Genomic DNA, 6,445 nt, shown 5'->3' with positions numbered 1-6,445 from the left:
GAGAACGCGTCTCCACTGCTCTAGAGTCCAGTGGCGGCGTGCTTTACACCACTGCATCCGACGCTTTGCATTGCACTTGGTGATGTATGGCTTGGATGCAGCTGTTCGGCCATGGAAACCCATTCCATGAAGCTCTCTGCGCACTGTTCTTGAGCTAATCTGAAGGCCACATGAAGTTTGGAGGTCTGTAGCGATTGACTCTGCAGAAAGTTGGCGACCTCTTCGCACTATGTGCCTCAGCATCCGCTGACCCCGCTCCGTCAGTTTACGTGGCCTACCACTTCGTGGCTGAGTTGCTGTCGTTCCCAAACACTTCCATGTTCTTATAATACAGCTGACAGTTGACTGTGGAATATTTAGGAGCGAGGAAATTTCACGACTGGATTTGTTGCACAGGTGGCATCCTATCACAGTTCCACACTGGAATTCACTGAGCTCCTGAGAGCGACCCATTCTTTCACAAATGTTTGTAAAAACAGTCTGCATGCCTAGGTGCTTGATTTTATACACCAGTGGCCATGGAAGTGATTGGAACACCTGATTCTGATTATTTGGATGGGTGAGCGAATACTTTTGGCAATATAGTGTATGAGCTATATGATAACTATATGAGCTATAGTCTTTGTAACCTTATCAGGTGCCCAACAAGGTGTTAAACAAAGTGCCACAAAACCGCAATGCCACTTTGCCTGTACTATACACACTAATATGTCATAACATTGTCACTACTGTGCTGAGTCAAGTCCCCAAATCCTGAATCTGTCACCTGTATAATGTGTTTAGGATGGTTTTGATATGTTTTGTGTACTTGCTTTGTTTATTAAGGAATAAAACATAACAACATGCCGTCACAGGATGTGATATGGCCGACACAAAGTGGACTATCTTTCCATGTGCATCCCAAATAACACACCCTGAGGTGTTTCAGTCCTTTTACGATTTGGCAATGATTACAGTTTTAAATTTATTTAATGAATGACACATCATACACTTTGCTGTTTATAGTTACAATAAATGCTGTGAAATGTCCATAAGACAAGTAAGTTCCTGTTATCATAATATAACAGAAGCTGTAAACAAGCTACAAAACAGCCCTCTCTTTTTTCTACCCTTGGAAGTTAATAAGATGGGGGAATAAACCCAACATATTTTCATGTTATCCAACCAGAAAAGCACAATGGCTTCTGCCCTGAAGACTCGCTCGTGTTGGGAAACTTACAGTCACAAAGTTCCTACACCGGAGACTCCTACCTTAAATGTCAAATAAACAGAAAGCTGTGCCATATCAATTTCAATCTATGTTTTTTGTGGTTAAATAAAACACTTTGTTTTTATTTATCTGTTTAATCATTAGCCTTAGAATATGTAGATCATTTACCACACAAGCCTCAGTGAATGAGTTTTTAATATAGATATAATAATAGTATTAGAATGAGTACATTAATATAAACCTATCAACTGAATGATAACAATTAGACATGGGCATTCAACAGCTCTGTGGAATAATTCATTTTAACATTTTATTCCTAGCACATTATATAACACTGTAGCTCAGCGGTGGTGTTTTGGTGGTCTGTATACATTGATAGATGTGTTAGAAAAGAGGTGATAAACTGTGAATGGCAACCAACACATGGCAACAGTAATTCACTGTATACCGACAAAACAAACCTAATTAACTGGCCACTGTAAGTATACAATTTTGACATACTGTTAAATATCAGTTTTGCATGTGACTATAGGTCTGAAATAAACAATAACTAGATCCTGAGTTTCTGTAAAAGATCACGAGAGCGGGCCTAATAACACTCCTGATTATATGTAGGTGGCGTGGCTACACTTGAATGCACTCCGTTCACTAACAGCAACACAATTTCCGTCATCACACTGGTTGTGACATTTAGCTCTCAGACTCAGCCAGCACATGAAAAATTACTTGTTTACCACACATTAAGTGTAGAAAACACAGTAGAAATGGGTATAGATATACAATAGACCAGTGCACTAAAAACACCAGGCTACTAATGTCAGCTATTGATATCCATATTTGTTATAGAGAGTAGAATTTGTTACAAAAAACAACAGTATACCTATTAATAAGCAACCAGATAGTACTGAAGCCCAATTCTGTAGTATGGAGGCAGATTGGGTACAAAGAGTTATTATATATTAATGTAAATACCAGTGAAAGAAACAGAGATTAATTGTAAGTTCAAAAACTGTTGTCTACTGATTCAGTGGGAAATCATTTATAGGAAAGGTTTCTGATTTTGTCATTATTCAATACTCATATTTACATATTGATTAATGACATAACGATAGAAATTAAGGTCAGTGGAAAGAAATAAGGAGTTGTAGGTCATTCATGCCACTTTGTTTTATATAAATGGTTATGAGCTATGTCTTGCATGAGTGAGTCCACAGCAGACTCTGTTCAGAAAATTGGGCTGAACAGAGAGCTTCTAATTATCTTTTAAAACAGTGTTGCTATTTAAAGAGAAACCCCCTTTTTAAAATGCAGGAGACGTTAAAAGATTCTAAAACAAGACTTGTTTTTGTACTTCAAATAATGCGTTATACTGGTAATAGTGGTACTAGTAATAATTATGTATACTATTTAAAGTATCCAGTTCAGTAATGAAGGATTCTCGTCTTAATGGCTTAACAAGAACACCACTGTCTTTGTAGTTCCTTTGGTTCCCTTGAGAAAAATCCGAGAGCCGCCTCTGCTCAGTAGGAAGGCATGGTGCCTACAGATCCGGGAGCAGTAAGGCTTTTAGAGATGACAAAAAAAAGTGTATTATTCCACTCTGTAATTTTAGGACAGATGGTGACAAATTAAGGCAGAAAACAGTGGCTCTGTTTTTCTGTGGAGCACATTTTACAGACACATTTCAGGTCACTGGAAAAATCATTCTGACTGATCACCCTTAGCCTATGATAAAATGTTATCATCCAGGATACCCATCCCCAGGGCATGAGGGCTTACTGAATGGTTTAATGAGGATGAAAATGATATAAATCATATGCTCTGACCTTCTCAGTCACCACCTGAACACCACAGGAAATTTTGGACACTCTATTGTTGTCTACTAGCATCATCAAAACACCAATCTTTAGGAGGAATCTCTTCTGTACAGATCTAGTGATGTGTAGATTCTGTGTCAAGGTGCCTTGAAGCTTTTCTGGCAGCTTGGTCCAACACCTTATTCAATTCAATTCAATTTTGTTTGTATAGCGCTTTTAACAATGGATATTATCTCAAAGCAGCTTTACAGAACATAAGAAACATAGTACAAAAGTCCAAGATTAATTTTAGACAAAATCATCTCTAATGAGCAAGCCTGAGGCAACTGTTGCAAGGAAAAACTCCTTTAGATGGTATGAGGAAGAAACCTTGAGAGGAACCAGACTCAAAAGGGAACCCATCCTCATTTGGGTGACACCAGAGAGTGTTTGTAAATTATTATAAACACAGGAGAGTGTGATTATGAATAATGTCCTTTCTACAGTCATATACAGTGCTCACTGATGCGTGATGTGGATGGATCTGTGTGGACTGCCTGAGACCAGGAGACAGCCATGGACAGAGCCACTTGGAGACTATCACACTGACCAAATAGTTCCTCAAGAGCTCTTGGTTACATTATTTACTGTCCAGTGTCACCCAAATGAGGATGAGGTTCCCTTCTGAGCCTGGTTCCTCTCAAGGTTTCTTCCTCATATCATCTCAGGGAGTTTTTCCTTGCCACTGTCACTGCAGGCTTGCTCATTAGATATAAAATAGGAATAAAATAGTAACTTCATCATTTTTTCATTGTATCTATACTTCTGTGAAGCTGCTTTGAGACAATGTCCTTTGTTAAGCTCTATACAAATAAATTGTATTGAACTGAATATACAGTCATGCAGACTGTGATGCAGATACAGCATATGAAGAATGTTATTGTGGGTTACTAAAATAAAATGTTTTCGTGTTGATTATTCCTTGAATTTGTCACTCATGGACATTAATGAAGCTTGCACAGGGGTCGGAGTCAACTCAAGGAAAATAACAGGGAACAGGAAACACAAGTACACTACAAATGTAATTTCAAACTGAGACATAATGGAATTTAATATTTCTTTTAAAAGATCCTTAACTAAGAAAATTATAAGACTGCAGACATGTAAAATACATATCATTTAAGAGCGCCTATCAATCTGTCATTCATCCTGATGATGTAGTTATGTTAGACCTGCTCATACTGTTGGTACAGTGATTAAATGGAGAAAACCAAAGTTCATTTTCTCCAGTATGTAACACTGAGTATTAGGACAGAATGTGAAAGAAAATGTCACTCTGATCGTTCTTTGTTCTTTTTATCTTCAGGTTAGCGATGTTTGGAGCAACCAGTTTCAAGGTGCTATTTGAAGTAGACTCTTTTGTACGTGTGCTGTGTGAAAAATGAATCGGAATTACAATGTTTTGAATTCAGCCTTAGGCAAGACCTTGTCTAGTCTGATTTCTTATTTATTTATTTTTTTCCATATACTCAATTTTATTACTTTCGTTAATATTTTATTATTGCTATGATGTAGAGAATTGAAAATGGGTGTTGGAAATTATGCAAATTCGGCCAAAAAAGCACAGCATGAGTAGCTCCTATATATGCAAATTTAGAAAGATAATTAGAAAGGTCATTTTTTGAATAACACTTTTCAGTACCCTTATAACTTAAACATGTACACTGCAACTGAACTAAAAAAAAAAAAAACCTTTGCTGAAATAGTAGGTAGAGAAACACAACCTATTCCATTAACAGGAGCTTTCTTTGAATCCTTAAATCTAGCGGGGACGCGGTTTAATGTGCTGTGAGTGAAGCAGAAACCAGCTGAATGGGATTAAATATATGTAGACAGCAATGTTGACAATTCCAATAATAAATCAAGTCAAGTCAAGAATTGTGCAATCTAGTTACTTACTGTATGTAGACAAAGTAGACTGGCAATCATAGATTCTGGGAAGTAAAGCTTTGTGTACATGGGAATGGATGGGAGCTCGTGTCGGGAGAAAATGCTGTTATTATACTTCTTGTTAGAGCTCCAATTTTTTACAACAAAAGCTCCTGTAAGGCCTCAGCTATTGAAGATATTTTAAATGAAATCATCTGAAATGATTATCTATGGCTGTGACTCTCAATAGCAGGATGACAACAAGGTGGATATTCATTCATTCATTCATTTATTTATTTATTTCTCCATCTTTAGTAACATCTTTATCATGGTCAGGTTTGCAGGGGTTCTGGAGAATATCCTGGGAGAACGCTGGGTGTTCCCCTCCAGATAGGAGGCCAGACCATCACTGTGCACCCACATTTGCACATTTCTTTACACCTACTAGCTGATTTTGTGAAGGGAGAGGAAACCAGAGAGCCCAGAAGAAACCCACACAAAAGCACAAAAAGAAACCCACACATGGGGAGAACATGCCAAACTCACACAGCTCAGGATCGAACCAGGAATTCCAGAGCTGGGAGGAGGCAACAAACTGGCACATCGCTCTGGGGGGGATATGCTTTATCAAATATCAAACCACTGGAGTTGATTGCAATAATGGACAGAAATTTCATTATGCAATAAAGGCTGAGGAGTAAAAAAAATAATAATATTTTGGGTTATAAAGAAAGATTGAAGATGGCTGTCTTTGGTTAAAGATAGAGATTTGATGAAAGTTGATTGAAAGATGACTTTCAGTGTCAGAAGAAGCTGTGATTTGACTTGGTAATAAGTGTGGATTACAAATCTGTATCTAGTCTACTGTGACAAACATGTATTTTGCTCGCTCTGACCTATGCACACTGTGGGCAACAACTAATATTAAAACAAGCTAATTTAGTTGAAAATATTGATTATTGATTATTTTGTGTCTTTCACTTCAGTGATGCCTTTTCTCACAGGGGCATGTTTATCCACAACAGATACAAAAACAACACAAAATCATTTAGCAGCAGGATCTGTGATATACTGAACTAATTTGTTCAATATACTGGAAATCATGTGTGTATATTAGTGATTTGGTTTTGTATTAAAAACTGACCTGTACTTCTGAAAGACACACTGCTTCTTAAAAGTAACCTTCCATAATGGAAAATACCCCCCCACACACACACACACACATTATGTACCATAATATTAACACATACATATAATTTAAAAGCAGACATAGTCCATAGTACTTTAGATATGAATAGTTTTATGACGTAGCTATGGAATAAAATGACTAGCTCTCAAGCTCCTATGTCTGTTTTCTCTTCATTTGAACAGTTTGGAGGGTCAGTACTATAAAATGCGATATGTCATGAGAACATTTCCAATCAGATAATTCTGTACCAGAAAAATTCATGACTTTCATAAACATATTGTTTCTTGCTGGACTCCTGAGAAAAAATTATATATAACACTA

This window comes from Hemibagrus wyckioides, linkage group LG13, assembly GCF_019097595.1.
Source record: "Hemibagrus wyckioides isolate EC202008001 linkage group LG13, SWU_Hwy_1.0, whole genome shotgun sequence".
In the NCBI taxonomy this organism is placed as follows: Eukaryota; Metazoa; Chordata; class Actinopteri; order Siluriformes; family Bagridae; genus Hemibagrus; species Hemibagrus wyckioides.
This window is presented reverse-complemented; position numbering follows the sequence as displayed.